At 34.1% G+C, this 21,767-nt stretch overlaps 1 long non-coding RNA gene across 2 annotated transcripts in view; it reads right to left on the bottom strand.

Moving 5' to 3' along the window:
* LOC116155789 (uncharacterized) overlaps window positions 1–21,767 on the bottom strand; it is a 94,844-nt gene that overhangs the window by 40,166 nt on the left and 32,911 nt on the right. Inside the window, exon 4 of one of the 2 annotated variants that reach the window (XR_004139672.2) lies at window positions 11,641–11,881. The exons of the other annotated variant lie outside the window; for it this stretch is intronic. This is a non-coding gene — a long non-coding RNA (uncharacterized LOC116155789). Of the gene's footprint in view, window positions 1–11,640; window positions 11,882–21,767 lie in introns of those variants that run through there. 2 annotated transcript variants of the gene reach the window in all.

The following is a 21,767-nucleotide window of genomic DNA, read 5'->3' as shown; positions in this document are numbered from 1 at the left end:
TTTTTGTTCTTTGATCTTTTAATTAATTCAGCTCTGATTTTAGTTCTATCAACAATTAAACACCTGTAATCCATAACTTTGTGCTGATCCAGTGTAAAAGTTTCCAGATTATCCACACAACTCCCCTAAAGTTAATGGTTCTACATGATAATTGCCCATGTACCAAGATGAAAATTTCCCCATGGTACTCAATAACCCTTAAAATTTCCCAATTCTTACCTTGTCACCAAATGCTAATAGTAAGATTGTGCCACCTGCTATCAGCCCACACTTATATAAAGAGGATAGAAAGAAAAAGAAAATACAGTTGGGAATCTTTTCTCATACAGGGAATCTGAACCATGTTATAGTTTTGAATGTATAGGTAACAATTATAAAGCACTCTGTTGATGCTGAATTAATGCATTCAAATGAATACTAATATAGTTCTTACACATTTATAAGCAACATGAGTTAATTTTGATTCAACTTTAAAGCCAGATTCTTGGTAACAAAGTGAAAAATATAAATCAAAGTCACATAGAAATGCTGGTATCCTTAACAGAGAACCAAAATTGGCCATGTCACTTATTATCTGTTCTTATTATCTTATAGACTTTAATGGTTCTTACAATTAAAAAATTGTTTTTTATTTTATTAATTGGAAGTAATTTTGATATGTTGCTTTACGAGGAAATAATTTTCAATAAGATAATATTAAATTAAGTATAATGTTTACTATTCTCACCTGGAGCTACTATTCACTTCCCAGTTCTTGACCTTATCATGGTGTATTCCACATTAAGGTGATAACTGTGGAGTCAATTCCTCCTGTGTCAATCCTCAAAACTATTCTTGGCCAACAAGGAGGTTGGAACAAATACATCCTCAGGCTCTGTCTTCAGAAAGAGATCTAGACCCTGACCTCCTGGTAGGCAGCTTTCAGGCGCCTACTCTGCTGACTAAAAGAACCCCTAAAGAAATGTGAACGTGATCTCCTTTAATATATTGTAAGTCTATCTATAAAAATTCTGCAGATAAGTGATTCTCACTGGGGACAATTTTGCACCCCAGGGAACTTTGACAATCTATGGAGACTAGTTTAGATGTCACAACTGAGGAGAGTGCTACTGACATCTAGCAGGAAGAAGCTAAATCTACAATGCACGGGACAGCTCCCCACAACAGAGAATTATCCAGTGTAAAATGTCACTAGTGCCAAGTTGAGAAACCTTGTTTTAGACATTAAAATGATTATTTTCTAAAACTATTCCAGAGCAGAATATAGAATATGTGTGTCATATATGAGACTAGTTTATACTAATAAATTGCTAAATCTACTCATACTAAATATAGGAAATGTCTTTAAAGTCAGAATATTTAATTTTTACAGAGATATTTATTTTTAATTTCTCTTAACATTGCATCTTGCTCACATGGCTTTAAGCTTTGTAGGGACAAGGACAATGCAGAGATGGAATCTATTTTGATAAGTACCGTATACCAGTACTTAGCACAGGTTTGTTCATTTTTATGAATTCAAACTGATGTCTATCCTATGTCTCAACAATTCCTAAGTATATACTAAACAAATACAAACATATGTTCACATAAAGACTTGTAAAGAATGTTCCAGGAGTTCTCTTCTTTGTAACCAAATGTCTCAAGAGAAGAATGGTTGAAACACACTATAATATATTCATAAAAGGGGAATTCCATTCAGCCATCAAAACTGCAAACTATTGATACATGCAACAACAAAAATCCATCTTTAAAATATTAAGAACCTAAATGAATAGATACTGTGTGATTTCATTTATGTATGTCTATCTAATGTTAGATAAAACAAAACTATTGGGAAATATTAGAAAGGAGTTGCCTGCAGGGAGAGGAATTATTACAAAATACACACACCTCTTTTCAACACCTCCTAACATCGTAACTATTATGGTATAAAAATTAGGCTCAAGGTCCAAGTTCTTGCATCTGATTCACATTCATTTTTTTTAGTGGGACTCTCCAAGTTCAGTTTGTCAGGTATGATTCCTCTCAATCTAAATACATGATAACTGAAAAGACATCTTTTCTTCCCCACATGCGCTCCACGTGCAATGGTAAGTCAAAGATAGCACAATAGCAACAAACACATTCAATAAGGGGGAAATTGAATAACCTAGGGAGATGGATAAATTATTAGGAAAATACATCCTACAAAGATTGAATTACAAAGAAACAAACTTGAACAGATAAAAAATAAATAAGAACACTGAATCAGTAATCAAAAACTGCCCGATAAAGGAAAGTCTAGAACTAGATAGCTTCACTAGTGAACTTTTACCAGTCATTTAAAGACCAATTAATGCCAGTTCTTCTGACTCTTCTCAAAAAAATTGAACAGGAGGGAACACTTTCAAAATTGTTTTATGGAGCCAGCATTACGCTGATCTCAAAAGCCAATCAAAGACACTCCAAAAAAAGAAAATTACAGACCAATATCCTTGATAAATAAAGATGCAAAAATATGTGATAAAACACTAGCAAATTCAATTCAAAGCATATTAAAAGGATCATACTCTATAATCAAGTGAAATGTATCCCTAGGATATGAAGATGGTTTAACATACACAAATCAGTTGATGGAAAACACCACATTAAAGGAATGAAAGATGGAGTCACAGAATTTCAGTAGGTGCAGAAAAAGGATTTGACAAAATTCAGCACACTTTCATGATAAAAGCTTTCAACACACTGGGTTTAGAGGGAATATGCCTCAACATAATAAAGGCCGTGCATGACAAACCCACATACTCGGCAGTGAAAAACTGAAAGCTTTTCCTGTAAGATCAGGAACAGGACAAGGATACCCACTCTCACCAGTTCTATTCAGCATACTAGAAGTCATAGCCAAAGTTACTAGGCAAGAAAAAAATAGTCATACAAATTGGAAAGAAAGAAGTAAAATTGCCTCTATGCAGAGACATATATGACAGGATATTATATATAGAAAACCCGAAAGAGTCCACAAAAGGAAAAAAATGCTTAGAATTAATCAATGGAGTCAATAAAGTTGCAGGTTACAAAATCAAAGTAGAGAAATCATGTGCAGTTCTGTACCCTAACAAATCATCTGAAAAGGAAATAAAGAAAACATCCCATTTAAAATAGCATCCAAAAGAATAAAATACTTAGAAATAATCTTTGCCAAAGAGGTGAATGATCTGTGTAATGAAATTTACAAAACATTGATGAAAGAAATTAAAGGAAACAAATGAATAGGTATCTTATATTCATAAACTGGAAGAATTAATATTGTTAAAATGTTTGTACTACCCAAAGCAATCTACAGAGCCAGTTCTAGCCATATGAAAATTTCAATGGCATTTTTTAATAGTAATAGAAAATCTCAAAATGCATATGGAACCATAAAAGATTCAGAATAGCCAAGGCAATTTTGAGAAAGAACAACAAAGCTGTAGGCATCACTCTTACCAATTTCAAAATATATTAGAATGGCTGGGTCATATGATAACTCTATCCTAAACATTTTGACGAACTGCCAAACGGCTTCCCAGAGCAGCTATTCTGCATTCCCACAGCAGTGTATAAGGGTTCCAGTTTCTCTACATCCTTGCTAGCACTTGTTGTAACCTGTCTTCTTGGTATAGCAATCCTACTAGGTGCAAAATGGTATCTCATTGCGGTTTTTATTTGCATTTTCCTAACAGCTAAATATGTTGAACATCTTTTCATGTGCTTATTGACCATTTGTGTATCTCCTCTGGAGAAATGTCTACTCATATCCTTTACCCATTTTTTAATTAGATCGTTGAGTTAAAAGAGATCTCTATGATTCGATGAGATCTTGAGCTTTTTAAAAAAAATAAAATGTAACTGACTTACAATATTATATTAGCTTCAGGTCTACAACATAATGATATTTTTATATATTACAAAATGATCACCATAAGAAGTCTAGAATAGATGAAGTGAAGTAAGAGGTACAAATTTCCAGTTGTATTTTTTTTTCTTTTTATGACTGTACACAGAGGCAAAGAAAAACAGGAGGCATTTTTTTTTTCTATTTTGAAAGACAGTTACCTATTGTTATTCATCAAACTTAGACTCAAAGTGTCTAAGAAGTTTTATTTGTGACTGAGGCAATAACATTTCTAATTTTGTTTTGTAGGATGCAAATTCTTTAACTTTGTTTGAATGCTTGCCTGTTTGTTTATAATCCATGTTTTATTCCAATTTTGGTTGATTTATTTAAAAATTACTGATAAGAATGAGATGTTTCCATGGGCTCAAGTTATATATTGGTAAAAATGGGTGTAGCAATGGAGGCTTGGATAGGCAGTAACTAGGACTGGTTGCTTAGATAGCATCCTTTCAAATATTTATTATTTTTCTTTTGGTTAATGTATTTATTCACTGTTGTTTAATATGTGAGTATGTAATAAGTAAGCTTTAATCTTGTCTTTCCCCTGAAATTATGTTTTAAATTGTTCTGTTATAGGTCAACTCCAAACAAGTACCCTTCCATTTAATACTCTTTCACTAAAGGTGAATGTGAATATTTCACTCAGCTAGGTCTCTTACCAGGATTTACGTGATCTGGGATAACCTGTCTATTTTGGGAGAACTTACCCCATAGAGATCTTTTAAAAAGGTACATCCAACTCGTCTAATCTGCAGTTAACTATTTCTCCCTAATCTCTCAATAAACTTTTCTCCCTTTTTTACTACTGTCATCTGATACAATTTAGATAATTATCCAGCCAATATTCCTGTGAACTTGCAGGGAGAAAATAAGCAATTTTTAAAATGTTATTAATTCTAATGAGTCACTTGGGTCAGAGTTAAAAAATTACTGCCTTAGGTTAGACTGAACAGTGCCTTATAATCTAAAACAGTTAATGCAATTTCCTTACTTAAAATTTAATTAACACTGGGATTTAGAACACTTGAGAATCTTCATGGCACATTTCCAGTTGGCATTAAATACTCTTGGTCTCTCTTTGGCTTAAGCAAATCATGCAAGAATGATATATTTAGATGCTGACTGGCTATTTCCTTTATTTCTAACTAGGTGAGTTTTGACCCTGAGTAATTAATATCAGAATGTACATTAGAGTACAGAAATTTCGCAGAGGGACACAGTAACACTGCAGATAAACTTCAAACTTAAAGTAGGCCAAGGACAATCTCCCCTTGTGCTCACACGTCATTATTTCATTTCCTGACCCCCTTCCTCAGAAATGATTAGCACTCAGTGTTTATTTAGGATCAAATGTACATGATGAGAATGATCCATGCATTGTTAAAACTAAGTATTACCCTTTTCTGTTACTTGAAACACTTGAGCTCTATCTTTCATGACTGTGATCACTTTCTATCATAATTTTATCTTCTGTATCCTTGTGCAGGGTTTTAAAAAAAATGAAAGTAAGATAGACTTATGTTACAAGATTCTCTAAAAACACATAGTTTTGATGCTATATAAATGAGACTATAGCCAGAATTAATTGACTATCCAATATTGATAAATGTATTACTAGGAAAGGAGTTATAAACTTAAGTACAGACACAAAAATTCTAAATAAAATATTAGCTACTAAAAAACTAAGAGTACTAGGTAATAACTTAATTTACTCTAATTTATGACCAAATTTGGTTTATTCCAGTGATGCAACATTAAACAAATTAATCAACATTAACAATTACATCATAAATAACAATGTAAAATATTATTATAATAATAGATATTAGAAATATTTTATAAAGATCTATAGTCATTACCTGTAAAATTTCAAGTGAAATGGAAAAAGTTTCACATAATAAAACTGTTTAATTGAAAATACCAAATATTATACGAGATGTTGACATTGTAAAATATTTTAAGTTAGTCAGGAAGTAGATGGGATGCTTAAATTATTGTTCAGCATTGACTTAGAGGTTATATAAAATAATATTCAAAGAACTCAAGGAAGAGGATTCACATCATCATCTGATATATAAAGTTCTTGAAGGATTTTATTATGTTATAAAAATAATCTGTGTCAAAGAATTTGACAGCTTTATATTCATTATTAAGTTTGACTTGTATTTTCCCTTTTACTAAGTATGGACCTCATATTTTCCCTTTTACTGAGATCTCTGCTCAGAGAATTTAGGCATAGAAAGTATGTATTAACTAATGTATTAATAGGACTGTTATGCCATGATAGTGTTTACATATTTTGGATTCTTCAAATATTTTATACTTTCATTTTCTTCCAGTTTATTGAGATTTAATTGACATATAGCACTGAATAAGTTTAAGGTATACAGCATAATGATTTGACTTATGTATTATATGAAAGGATTACCACAGTAAGTTAAGTGAACATCAGTCATTTTATACAGACATAAATAAAGAAAAAATATTTTTCCTTGTAATGAGAACTCGGATTTATTCTCTTAACAGTTTTCATATATAACATACAGCAGTGTTAATTTTATTAATCATATTGTAAATTACATCCCTTGTACTTACCTATAACTAGAAGTTTGTACCTTTTGACTATTTTTGTCACCATACAAAGATACTACATTATTCCTGACTATATTCCCCATGCTGTACATTTCATCCCCATGTCTCATACTGGAAGTTTGTACTTCTTTAATGTCCCTCAACTATTTCAATCATCCCCCCACCTCCCTCCCTCTAGCAAACACCTGTTTATTCTCTGTATCTATGAGTTTGTTTCTATTTTGTTATGTTTATTCATTTGTTTTTTAGATTCCACATATGAGTGATATCTTAAGGTATTTGTCTTTTTCTGCCTCATTTCACTTAGCATAATACTCTCTAGGTCTATCCATGTTGCCACAAATGACAAGATTCATGCTTTTTTATAGCTGAATAATAACTCATTGTATTTATTTACCACATATTCTTTGTCCATTCATCCACTAATGGGGACTCTTTTTTCTTCCAGTTCCTTCAGGTGTAAGCTTAGATAATTTTGATACCTTTCTTGTTTCCAGAGGTAAGCTTGTATCACTATAAACTTCCCTCTTAGAACTGATTTTGCTGTTACATTTTGGATTATTATGTTTTTGTTTTCATTTGTCTCTAGGTATTTTTTTTAGTTCTCCCTTGATTTTTTTCAAGGACATATTCATCATTTAGTGGCATATTGTTTTGCTTCCATGTGTTTGTGTTTTTTGTGGTTTATTTCTTGTAGCTCTAGTCTCAAGGTATTATAGTCATAAAAGATGACCTAAATCTATTCTTTTTAAAATTATTTTTTCTGTTTAGCTTGATTTCCACTACTCTGCCATCCGTTCATTGTTCTATTTCTCTGTATCATCTAATCTATTTTTGATTCCTTCTAGTTAGTGTATTTTTAATTTTAGTTATTATATTTATTTCTTTTTGGTTCTTTTTTATATTTTCTAACTCTTTGTTTAACTTCTCACTGTGTTCATTCATTCTCCCAAGCTCACTGAACATCTTTATGATCTTTGCCTTGATCTATTGAGTAGATTGCTTGTAATTGCTTATCTCCACTTTAATTAATTCTTCTGGGGTTTTATCTCATTCCCTCATTTGAAACATATTCCTCTGTCATCTCATTTTGCCTGACTCTCTGTTTTTGTTTTTATGTATTAGGTAAATTGGTTACATTTTCCAATCTAGAAAAAGTAGCCTTATGTAGGAGATGGACTGGGGCCCAGCAGCATGCTGGTCACCAGAGCTATATGATCAGTGGGTGATTCCTACGTGGTCTGCATGAACCCTTCTGTTGTGACAGGGCTGGGTCCTGGGGCAAACAGTTGTGGGGCTTCGAGGGGCCCAGGCTGGTGTGAACCTGCTGGTGAGAGGGGCCTCATCTAGAGGCAGCTGGCTGAGGGGCCCAAGGTTGGTACTCTCCTGCTGGTGGGTGGAGCTGGGTCCCAGAACACTGGCTACAGGGCCAGGGAGACCTGGTGCTGGTACCAGCCTGTTGGTGGTCAGGTAAGTCTCCCACACTAAATGGCTGGATGGAGGATGCAAAATGGCACTTGCCACCACCAGTGTATTGAAGGTAGAATGAGCTCCCCAAAATGGCTGCTGCCAGTGTCTGTGTCTTCAGTGGAAGTTCCAGTTGCTTGTTTCCTCTCTCGGAGGCTCTCCAGAATCAGAACGTGGGTCTGATCAGGCTCCTTCCAAATTACTGCTTCTCTGTTTGGGGAGTCAGAGTGTGTGAGATTTTGCAAGCACCCTTTAAGAATGAGGTCTGTGTTTCCTTCAGCCCTCTAGCTCTCCCACGTGATTGCTCTGTTGGCCTTCAGAACGAGGGTATTCTGAGGGGTCATCTTCCCAGTGCAGAAGCCCTTGGCTGGGAAGCCCAGTGTGAGGCTTGGACCCTTCATTCTTTGGGAAAAACCTCTGCAGTTGTGATTATCCTCCTGTTTGTAGGTTGCCTACCCAGGTGTTTTGATAATTCTGCCCCTTCTACTCGTCTTGTTGTGGTTTCTTCTCTTTATCTTTAGTTGTGGAAAGCCCTTCTGCCAGTCTTCAGATTGTCCTCATAAATAGTTTCTTTATGAGTAGCTGTAATTTTGGTTTGTTCATTGGATGAGGTGCACTCAGGGTCTTCTTATTCTCAGAAGGGGGTCTGTTGATGCAGCTCCTGTGGTGCAGACATGGAAGAGGGTGACATCTTGGCCATACCTCTCTACCTACTTTAAAACGGTTATAGGAAGGCATTTAGAACTATTTGAGAATTGATTTCCAGTTAAAAAGACATAATAGATAATGTAAAGTGTTGGTTAGCTTAAAATAATTAGATATAAAACAAAGGAAGCAACAGATTTTAAATGTAGTGAATGTTGCAATTTTTCAGTTGAATTGATAAAAGTAAAAAAAATACATAATAGGAAATCTATATAATAAAATGTATTAATGTATGGGTAAAATAATACAATTCCCTCATTTATAAAACTACTTTAACATAGTTATTTCCATAATGATTTATATACGAAGGAAGTGGCTATTTCCTGATTTATATTCTGTATTTATTAAAATCCTCTACTTCTAGGAAAGTGGGTTTGCTGGTGAATCTGTCATTCCCCACTGCCATCTCTCATTCTCTCTTTTCTAGCCTATTTCATAGTGGAATAGTATCTACAGAAACCTCCAGCTAACATACTTCATAATGAAAGACTGAATGTTTTCTTCCTATAACCACGAAAAAGGTAAGGATATCTGCCTTCAGCACTGAGTTTCAGTATTTATTGTATAGTGCAGAATTCAAGATTTTGTCAGACTGACAGAAGAATAAACAGATAGATCAATGAAACAGTATAGAGAACTCAGAATTGGGCCCATCAAGTATGCCCAACTAATTTTTGACAAAGTTGCAAGAGCAAATGAAGGAAAGATAGCCTTTTTACCATATGGCGCCTAAAGCAGTTGCCTTCTACAAGCAATAAATAAATAAAATAAAACAAATAAACCTCAACTTAAATCTTACACCTTTAACAAAAACTAACTCAAAATGGATCAAGGACTTAACTGTAAAATGTGAAACTATAAAACTTTCGACAAAAAACATAGAAACTCTTTGGGATCAAGGACTAGGCAAAGAGCTCCTAGACTTAATATCAAAAGCACAATACATAAAAAGAAAAGAATTGATATATTGGACTTTAAAAAATTAAAAACAAAAACTTTTGCTCTATGAAAGACCTTTTTAAGAAGATGAAAAGCTGAGCTACAGAGTGGGAGAAAATGTTTGCAAACTACGTATCTGACAAAGGACTAATATCTATGATATATGAAGAACTCTGGAAACTCAGTAGTAAAAACAGCAAACAGCCCAATTGGAAAATGGGCAAAAGATACGAAAAGACATTTCACCAAAGAATATGGACAGATGGAAAATAAGTTCATGAAAAGACTTCAGTATCATTAGACAAAAGGGAAGTGCATAATCAATCCATAATGTGATACCACCACACACGTTATTAGAATGGCTAGAACAGAAAATAGTGACAAAACCAAAATGCTGGCAAGGATGTAGAGAAATCAGATCACTTACACATTGTTGACAGGAATATAAAATGGCATAGCCACTCTGGGAAGAGTTTGGCAGATTGAATATCTACATAAGTTACTAATATACAACCCAGTAATCGCATCCCTTGGCATTTATTGCAGAGAAATGAAGACATAGTCACATAAAAATCTATATGAATGTTTATAGAAACTCTACTTATAATAAAAGCTGGAAATAAACTAGTTCTTCAAAAACTGAATGGTTAAATTAAAATACATAACATGAAATACTACTCAGCAATATAAAGGAATACACTATACATAAAAACCTTGATGAATCATCCAGGAAATTATACTGAGTGAAAGCCAATCCCCCAAAGTTACATAGTATGATTCCACTGATCTATCATTCTGTAAATGAGAACATTATAGAAATGCAGAACACATTAGTGGTTTCAGTGTTTAAGAAGGGAATGAAGGTGGGAGGGAAGTGGGTGTGCTGTAAAAGGGCAACATGATGGATGGAAGTGTGGTGAACAGAGTGTTCTGTATATTGAGTATATTAATGTCAATATCCTGTTGTGACATTTATTGTTATCACTGGAGGAAACTAGACAGGATTTCTCTGTATTATTTCCGACATCTGCAGCTGAATCTACAATTATGTTAAAATAAAACATTTAATTAAAACGAGATAATGAGCTAATTGGCCAAAGCATGCAGCTTTAACATCAAGTTACAGAGCTAGTTCAGTAAACTATGACTCAATGAGTAATTAAATCAGAGGTAAACTTTAGCAGACTTTGGGCAAAATGTGACACTTTGACATGTTTTATTTGACCAGGAAAACATTTTGAAAAAGACTGCATTAGTTTGCTAGGGCTGCCAAAACAAAATACGACAGCTTGGGCAGCTTAAACAATAGAAATTCATTTTCTTACAGTTCTGGAAGCTACAAATCCGAGATCAAGGTATTGGCAGGTTTTGTTTCTTCTAAGGCCTCTCTCCCTGGCTTGCAGATGGCTGACCTTTTTCTGTGTCTTCATATAGTCACCCCTTGGTCTGTGAATTGTCTGTGTCCTAGTCTCCAATTCTTATGTGGACACCGGTCATATCGGATTAGGAATTATCCATATGACCTCATTCTACCTTATTTACCTCTTTAAAAGTCCAGTCTCAAAATATAGTCACATTCTAAGTTACTGGGGGTTAAAACTTCAACATACAAATTGGAGAGGCGGATGCTGAAGGAGACACAATTTAGCCCGTAACAGAAACTGACATTTAGAAATTAAGGGATTTCAAATAAAATTTAATCTCTATGTTATTTCTAGAGCCTACAATTAGTTATGGCAACAATTAGGAGTACTTGAGGAATGAGTCCCTGCTTCAAAAGCATATGCACAAATGCACTCAAGAATTTATAATACTCATTCATCACACACACATACACAATCAGAGCCTGTCCTCTTGAGTTCTTTATGAAATGCCTGGCCTTTGTGTCATTTAGATTATGATGGCTGGAATATAGCATCATGTAGGCTTGTGATGGAGCAGGGAGAGAAGAGTGAAGGGGAAGACTGAAAGAAGCATGAGGGCTCCATAAACAAATAGCCTTCTTAACAATTTTGTAAGCAGTACCCTTTAATTGTCAAGAAGCTGGCTAGTTGATTTGACATTTGAAGAGAGCAGACAGGGTCTCTCTCAAAAGGGCTTAAAAACATTCTGTCAACAATGAATCAATTTATTACATTAATCCTTCTTTATTCTTCATTGTTTGATCAGGAGTTGAAATTTATTCCAGGCTCTGACCTTCCAGTTTACCCAGTATACTGATGGCAGAAGGTGCAATGTTCTGGCTTATGGACAGCATTTCTATGAACATAAAGAAATGATTATTCTTAATGTGAACCATTAAACCAAGTTGGCAACCACGTTACTGTAGTTTATGCATGAAAATATTTTACTAGATAAGGAAAGCCAATCCTTTTATTAGCATGAAAGCTATATAAGAAGAAGATAAAAATGTGAAAAGTATTTCCTCAAATGCAAAGTGAAAATCTCAAATTCTACATGATGCAAAACAGAGAAGTGATACGAAATATAAAAAAGCAGATGACACTTTTATTTTACCCTGTAGCATAGATGGAGCTTGTTGAAAAAGGCCTGTCATAGTACATACATCCCTGCATCATACCATCTACCCGCCCAGATTTACTAAATGGAATGTCACTGATCAGCTTATTAAAAGACAGTCTGGAAAAATTTAAATATGCCACAGCAATTACACTAGGCCATTTTAGTTCAGAAAATAAAATGTTTATAATGTGAATAATTAACCTATATATAATAGTTTATACTTCTGAAAGTTTCATTTCTAGTATACCATTTGATTTTATGCTCATAAATTTGCAAGGAAAATTTAAACAAAATGTGTTTTTCAAATAGATTTATATTTGACTTTGCCAGTTCGCCTCAGTGTTTCCCAGTAGTGATGCTGACTTAGCACAAGTGTCCAGGACGCTGGGTGTCCAATCTAAGGAGACTAAATGGCCCGTTTAACTCACTGAGCTTTATACACACACATTCACTCATTAAGAATCTGTAAGGTTCAATGAAATAGTCCGTAAGTTTCCTTCCATTTTATATTTTGTAACTTTATAATCCTGTTTGTTTGATTAGATTATCTTGTTCATATAGGGTGTTAGCAAATCAAGTAAAGCCTAAGGAGATCACAAATGAAAAAACAGAATTCTGTTTAGAGGCTCTGAGGGTAATTAACAGGTGGAATAAATCTATTTTTGCCTCTATGGCCACCCAGAAGAGATAATCTGTCACATAAATTGTCTTGGAGGCAAAATAAATTTGTAAGCTATGGTTTCCAGAGAACTGCAAAGTAATTTTCTTTAAAACAGTTTTAGCATCTGTTTTTTCCTCCTCCTTCTCCAGATATAACTGGAAGTCATAAAATTAAAATGTATTGTTATGATAATATGCCTTTTTACTAACTATAACTCATAATCTTAAGCTCAAACTTTGAATATTGAGTCTTCCTTTGGCTTTAGAATTAAGCGATAGGTGATGCCAATATATGAGGAAAAAAATCTCTTGATGTGTAGTTGAATGTTTTCACAGAAGAGACAAAGATGAGAGTAAAGGAGAACTAAGCAAAAACGTAGATTCTGTAATTCTGTATATTAATTATATATATGTATTTTATATATATATTTGGTTTGGAAAACACCAGGTTAAATTGATATAACCAGGTTTACCTTTTACAGTACATTTCAAAGCCTTTAAAAGCCACGCTGCATGCAGGAAATCATAAGAATTCAAAGAATAAATCTTGGACCATTTAGTAGGGAGATAAGCTTAACCTTCAATATGATTACAGGAGTAATTAATACTGTAGGTATTTTCACAGTAAAGACTGCATTATTAAGTAAAAGCTGAAGCTCACTGAGAACACTTTGTAAGGAGGAGACCAAATGGATAGGCATGGACTTTGTATCCAAGTCTAGGTTCTAATTGGCCTTAAGCCCTTCTTGAATTTGACCCTTGACCAAGTGATGATCTATTTAAGCATAAAACCTCTTTATCTCTAAAATATAGATGATATCACCAAAATTAATGAATCGTTGAAAAGATGAATGGTTTCCTGGTCAGTAGCGTATGCTAAAAGAAACTGTTACTGCTACCATTTTTGTTGCCACTACTACCAGGGAAAGTACACAGAACTTGTAGTAAACAGATTTATAACTAACATGGTTGATGAGAACAAAATTACAAAACTTCTATTGTATGAAAACAGCTCATTCTTATTTATGCTGGATAACTACTTACTCCTTTGGTGGTGGTGGTGGTGGTTTTAACTTTCCCCTCTCAAGGGCTTTATATCTGTGCCTTCAAAATCATTCTGAAAGTGAATCATTTCTTTAAGGTAAGTATTTTTACAGTTTTTTTCCTCAACATAAGCCAACCTGGCCACCTGTTTCCTCAAGCTGAACCCAGTGAGGCTCCGGGGAGTTTTTGGTGTACCTTCCAAGCTTTTTGAAACTGGTTGTTCTCTTTCTCTTTTTTGTATGGTTAGGATAAATGCAGAACCTTCTTTGCTTTGATTTTTACAGGGACTTTCAAAGAGTCAAGAAACCATCTTTGTGACTATCTTTTTTGAAGTGGGATAAAAGACATCTTTCCAAATATCACCTTTTTAGCAGTTTTATTTCTATCTTTTACTTCGTGTAACACTTTCAAAATTGATGATGTATAGGGGACAACAGATTGCTTCAGAATTCCTCAAACTCAAAAACAAATATTTCAATTTCAATTTGGTAACTATCTTAACAAAAATAATATGAGTATACTTTGGATCAAGTTGATGACCTCTATTTTAAAAAATTCTAGAATGGAATATCAGTTTGAAGCAAAGTGAGTTCCCGCAAGAGATAACATTTAACATTTAGTGTGTTGGTAAATGCCAGCATGTCTGGTAACTTTAAGTTGACATGATATAATGTGAAAATGACAGTAGTTTTAAGCCTGTGTGGTTAAATTGAATTCTCTTATACAGTGACGTATGACTGAAGACCATTCTATTCAGAACAGGTATTTTGCCCTTTAATTTTTAAATCACATGAAATATTGCTTTGACAAAATGAAAACAACTTACTGTGGCAGAGTAAGAAACTATTCTAAATAATATAGAATATTTTAAAAACTTATAACTGGTGTATTTCCAGCAAGTGAAGGGCAAGTAATGTGATGGAGCCTCCTAAGAAAGAAAATTTCTCAGTTGTTACAGTCAAGACAAGTCACAGCAGATTTGCAGTTAGCGTTAATAGAAATGTTGAGCTCAAGGTATTTTGACAGGTACTGCCGTGATCAAATCATAAGAGGTATTATCTGTATCCTCCTTTTATACAGACTAATCTAAAATACTTCATTAGTAGTAACTATAATTAACTATTCTTAGGGATTTGAAATCTCCCACAGCCCCACAGGTATAATCAGGTATACTTCAGAAAGTATTCTGTTTTATTTGATTTAATGTGATTAGTCTTCAAATATTAATTTTTAAAATTTTAATCATCCTGACTTAATCATGACCCCTAAAATATTTAACATATAATGGGCTGTTATTAAAAACAAAAATGAATGGATAACATTTTGTCTTAAATTTATCTCTAGAAGTACGTTTTGGTATCATGGAATATCCTTGTGTCTGAAACTCAATTTCTTCTATTTTGAGCATAGTATGTTACTATAAATTAAAGCAGATCAGTAGCTTCTAGAGCAACTTTTTAATATTATTTCTAAAATTATCTATAGGAAAAGCTTTTACTTAGGACAATTTTTTAAAAATTTTATAATATAGAATTACCTATATTCATTATAAATGTAAGACATTGTAAATATACCTTTTTTTTTTTCAATTATGTTCTTTTTGAGTTAATACTTTCTCTCATATAATTCCCCAAATAACAAATTGTGGTTAATGAGCTATTCCAAATCTCTAATTTTTCATATTCTTACCATGTAGTTTTTATTGATAATTTATAATTATATAAGTGTAATTTATAACAGAATTGGATACTGAAGTTAATTTCTGTATTTTTATGAAGAAAAACATTATAAGCAATCTGGGTTAAAGACTAGAAAACATTGAAATATTTTCTTCTAGATATATGATCTGTAGAAATTTTAGCTATATACATGTTTATTTTTAATGAATATTTACAATGGTGTCTTTCCCCTTAAGTCAGTATTGCATTTAACTTTATAGAAATAAATATACAGTTTTAGATATTAAAAAATTTAGAGATGTTCGTCTAAAAATTTAGTGTGACGATTTAGAGTGCTTGTCCTAAAGGGAGATAAAAAGATTTTGGTATGAAAATTTTGTCCTCTTCCCTAATCAGCTGCTGTTTTCAGTTGTGGTGAATGCTGGGTAATGCAGGGATATGAAAGCCCAGTTCATTCCCCAGCATGAGACTCTAAGGACCTTCCTAGCTTCCTGTCACCCCATGGAGATGCTGAGGCAATTGCTATAGTTTCAACCAAACTCCTCCTCTTCTCAGTCTTGCTTGCTTCTCTTTCTTCACAGGTGTAAATCCTGAGAACACTTTCTAATGAATTTCCTGTATGTGAATCTCTGTCTCTGAGTTTACTTTCCATGTAAATTAACCCTTATGAGTTTGTACCAGCAGTAGTCAATGAAAACAGATGCTAAAATGTGATTTTGACACTAAGCTGGATCACCTATTGGCTGGCTGAAGCTAATCTACTGCTAACCTCAGCACTAGGTAGTGGTGCATGGGTAATCTCCAGCACAGGTAACAGTATAATTATTAAAATTTCATCTGCAGTGTACCAGTAGGGGGAAAAAGCAACTAGTGGGGAAGGCATGAGGCACTCAAGGTTTATGAGCAAAATAGTATTTTATCGGCAAAGAAATTGGATAGCTATAGGGGTAAGTGATGGAGAAATCAAGTGAAAGGCATGGAGTGGTAACTCATTAATTAAGAGCTAAGTGTGAATACAACAGTGCCTCCTTTACAGTATATAAAAAAGCTCTCATACCCAGTGCCAGATGGGCAGAGAAAGCTGAGGTTTGGGCTCAGAATTTTATCATAAAAAGTAACAGAATTCAGGAGACAGTTAAATTCTCAACTTACACATGTCTGCTATGCTAAACAGAACCCTGATTAGGAAAGAATGGGGCACTTGTCTATGGGTTGGGGTTGATGAAATTGAGAATTTTAAATCCTTACACTTCCCTGGACACAAGGAAGCATGAACCACCTTCTGGAGCTCCATGTTAAGGGTCAGGACTTCCATGTTAAGGGTCAGGGTTCCTCCCTTGCTTAAAGACAGCCTTTCCCTGCTACACCATGTAAACTTCCCACTGATTTTCCCCTTGCCTCCTGGGCACCAGGTCAATAATTAGGAACATTTCTTTGAGCTACAGGAACTAGTAAACATATACAGCACTGTGTCTGGGGTATGTTGGATTAAGAGAGGAAGGTACATATATACTGTTTAAGGGAGAATTTAATGAGATGAGAGCACTCTCTTGCAACACAGAATTTAAATCTTTGTCAAAGACCCCACAGGATGATTCCAAAATGCTGTGAAGAAGATTCTAGAAATTTGGGATGAGCAATGGCCTAAGTAAGGTAGAAACACAATACCTTGCCTGGAAGAAGGGAGCAAAAGAGGACATTCAAGATGTTCTGCAAGAGGGTCCAGAAGATTTTGCATGTTCCCATCACTTAATGAGAAATGCACAGCGGAGAGGAGCCCAAGCATCATGAGCAGCTCAGTGGTATCTGTTTCTTATGGGTGGGAATTCACAACAGCAGAGTTGTTCTTGAACTAGGCTCACTGATGTTGAATTTCGTGAAATGCTTTTTCTGCGTCTATTGAAGTAATTGTATGATTTTTTTCCTACATTATGTTGAACCATTTTATGTCCCAGGAATAAATACCAATTGATCACAGTATATATATATATATATTAATTTCAGCTTTATTGAGGTATAATTGCTATATAAAATTGTGAAGCATTTAAAGTGCACGTCGTATTGATCTGATATATGTATACACTGTGAAAGATTTCCTTTTTCTACAATTGTGGAATTACAAAAGAAGGTGGCACCTCAGAGACCAAGAAGCTGCTGATGCATTTCTGAGGTAAGGAATAAAAAATTTACTATTGAATAGATCTCTTGTTTATATGTTCCGTTGCCATCTTTCTTGGGCTTTATTTTGTACTTTCATTTAAGTCTTGTACTTTAGGTTCATCATTTTCCAAGTTCATGTATTTTCTGCTAAATAAGATTCTAAGGTGGTTGAATATGGACTCCAAAGCCACACTAGCTAGGTTTGTATTCCCTGCTCCATTAATTCATAGCTGTGTGTGACTCTGAAGAAGTTAATGAAACATGCTGTGCTGCAGTTTAATTTAAAAGATCAGGAAAATAATAAAATGTTCTTTATAATTTATGCCGATTATATGAATTTATATATATAAAGTACTTGAATTTTTGATATCATTATTACTCTTAATATAACTTTGAAATGTAGTCTAGCATAAAATGGATCGAATACTTCATAAAAATATTTTCCAATTAGATAAATGAATAATACAAACATTTATTGACAGGCATCTGTATGAAAATATGACAACATAAAAAGATACGTAAGACCATAACTGAATGAGAGGAGAAAGATATATGTACTCCATTGTAGTTTATGCTACCAGATAATAGTGGCTCAAACAAAATGTAACATAGATTTGTCTCTGTCATCCCTTGTTCTGGGGGGGACTTATCACTTACTTTTTCTTAAATATTTTTTGCTCTTATGACTGCATTTCCAGAGGCTTATTTGTTTTTCAACAAACAAACTAAAATATCTCTTATGCTTAATTAAAAAGCCTTGAAGTTACCTAATCCTCTCTTATTGCAATCTTCTAGAATAGATGCATTTCTTTTTTTAATTATTAATGACAAAAGGTCGTTATAATACTGGATTTTTACCTTTAAAATTACATCATTTATTTTAATATGTATTTTACATGTAGCTTTGCATTTAACCACAAGGGTGTGGAATTGTCTTTGCTCTGACATTAATAATTAGAAAATTCTGTGACACTTGATTGTGTATAGATTCTCAAGTGATCATTCTCTATATTAGCAGGTTTCACAATGCACTACTGTCAACTTGGATGCATGCAAAAAAGAATGGGTTAATAATGCAAAACCAAAGTGTATGAATTGTTTGTTCTTATTTCCAGTCTGCCTTCTCCAGTAGAAAAAAGGGATGACATTATAGCTAGTCTTATCTATGTGGAAGGTCAGAGTCCATGATCGTTACTGACATTCATTCAAAATTTGTGGCAAAATTTAATAATGTCTATGGAGAATGCTTGCTCATGTGACCGTTACTCAGCGTGTGTGTGATGGTAAGTAAGAGCTAAGAACAACTTTTCTAACTGCTCCTTAGGTTGGTAATTATAAAATACATTTTTTATCAATTCCTCAAAGCTAATGTGCTGCTTTTAAAACTGAAGTATATAGTCAGTTACAATGTGTCAATTTCTGTGCAGTGTAATGTCCCAGTCATGAATATACATACATATATTTGTTTTCATATTTTTCATTAAAGGTTATTACAAGATACTGAATATAGTTCCCTGTGCTATGCAGTAGAAATTTGTTTTTATCTATTTATATATATAGTGGTTTACCTTTGCAAATCTCAAACTCCCAAATTTATCCCTTCCACTCCTGTTCCCCTAGTAACCATAAGATTGTTTACTATATCTGTGAATCTGTTTCTGTTTTGTAGATGAGTTCATTAGTGTCTTCTTTTATTTCTCTTTTTTCTTTTAGATTCCACATTGAGTGATATCATATGGTATTTTTCTTTCTCTTTCTGGCTTATTTCACTTAGCATGATGATCTCCAGGTCCATCCATGTTGCTGCAGATGGCCTTATTTTATTGTTTTATGACTGAGTAGTATTTCATTGCATAAATAAACCACAACTTCTTTATCCAGTCACCTGTCGATGGACATTTAGGTTGCTTCCATGTCTTGGCTATTGTATACAGTGCTGCTGTGAGCACTGGGGAGTATGTACCTTTTCAAATTAGAGTTCCCTATGGATATATGCTCAGGAGTGGGATTGCTGGATCATATGGTAAGTCTATTTTTAACCTTTTGAGGAATCTCCATACTGTTTTCCATAATGGCTGCACCAGACTACATTCCCACCAGCAATGTAGGAGGGTTCCCTTTTCTCCACACCCTCTCTAGCATTTATCATTTGTGGACTTCTGAATGATGGCCATTCTGACTGGTGTGAGGTGATACCTCATTGTAGTTTTATTTGTATGTCTCTGGTAATTAGTGATATTGAGCATTTTTTTCATGTGCCTGTTGGCCATTTGTATGTCTTCCTTGGAGAACTGCTTGTTTAGGTCTTCTGCCCATTTTTGGATTGGGTTGTTTTCTTTTTTGTTAAGTTGTATGAGCTGTTTATATATTCTGGAAATTAAGCCTTTGTCAGTCACATAATTTGCAAATATTTTCTCCCATTCTGTAGGTTGCTTATGGTTTCCTTTGCTGTGCAAAAGCTTCTAAGTTTAAGTAAGTCCCATTTGTTTATTTTTGCTCTTATTTATATTGCCTGGGTAGACTGCCCTAGGAGAATGTTGCTAAGATTTATGTCAGAGAATGCTTTGCCTATGTTTTCTTCTAGGAGATTTATTGTGTCTTGTCTTATATTTAACTCTTTAAGCCATTTTGAGTTTATCTTTGTGCATTTACATGCTGCTATCCAGTTTTCCCACCACCACTTGCTGAAGAGACCATCTTTTCTCCATCGTATACTCATGCCTCCTTTGGTGAAGATTAATTGACCGTAGATCTATGGGTTTATTTCTAGGCTCACTGTTCTGTTCCATTGATCCATATGTTGTTTTTATGCCAATAACATGCTGTTTTGATGACTGTAACTCTGTAGTATTGTCTGAAGTCTGGAAGGGTTATTCCTCCAGCTTCATTCTTTTTCTTCAATATCGCCTTGCAATTCTGGGTCTTCTGTGATTCCATATAAATTTTAGGATTGTTTGTTCCAGTTCTGTGAAAAATGTCCTGGGTAATTTGTTAGGGATCGCATTAAGTGTGTTGATAGCCTTGGGCAGTATGGCCATTTTAACGATATTGATTCTTCCAATTCAAGGGCAGGGGTATCTTTCCATTTCCTTCAGTCATCTTTAATTTCCTTAATCAGTGTTTTGTAGTTCTCCAAGTATAAGGCTTTCATTCACCTTCTTGGTCAGATTTATTCCTAAGTATTTAATTTTTGGGGATGCGATTTTAGAAGGGATTGTTTCTTTACTTTCTTTTCTGGTTGATTCATTGTTAGTATAAAGAAATGCAACTGATTTTTGTAGGTTAATCTAGTGTTCTGCTACCTTGCTGAGTTCTTTTATCAGTTCCAGTAGTTTTTGGGTGGAGCTTTTAGGGTTTTCTATATATGTAATCATGTCATCCACATATAGTGACAGTTTTACCTCTTCTCTTCCAATTTGGGTCCCTTTTATCTCTTTTTCTTGCCTGACTGCTGTGGCTAGGACTTCCAGAAGTATGTTGAATAGAAGTTATGAGAGTGGGCATCCTTGTCTTGTTCCAGATTTTAGGGGAAAGGCTTACTGTTTTTCACCATTGAGTAGTATGTTGGCTGTGGGTTTGTCATAAATAGCTTTTATTATATTGAGATAGATATGTTCCCTCTATACACAGTTTTGTAAGAGTTTTCATCATAAATGGTTGTTGAATTTTATCAAATGCTTTTTATGCATCTATTGAGATGATCATGTAATTTTTGTCCTTTGTTTTGTTGATGTGGTGTATCACATTCATTTGCATATGTTGAACCATCCTTGTGTCCCTGGGATGAATCCAACTTGACGATGGTGTATGTTCTTTTTAATGTGCTGCTAGATTCTGTTAGCTAATATTTTGTTGAGTATTTATGCATCTATGTTCATCAGTGATATTGGCCTACAATTTTCTTTTTCGGTAGTGTCTTTGTCTGGTTTTGATATCAGGGTGATGGTGGCTTCATAGAATGAGTTTGGGAGTACTCAGTCTTGGAAGAGTTTGAGAAGGACCTGTATGAGTTCTTTGTATGTTTGGTAGAATTCCCCAGTGAAGCCATCTGGTCCTGGACTTTTGCTTACAGGGAGGGT

The sequence above is a fragment of the Camelus dromedarius genome, chromosome 8 (genome assembly GCF_036321535.1).
Source record: "Camelus dromedarius isolate mCamDro1 chromosome 8, mCamDro1.pat, whole genome shotgun sequence".
Taxonomy (NCBI): Eukaryota; Metazoa; Chordata; class Mammalia; order Artiodactyla; family Camelidae; genus Camelus; species Camelus dromedarius.
The sequence above is the reverse complement of the archived record's forward strand: the minus strand, read 5'-3'. Positions and strand labels throughout refer to the sequence as shown.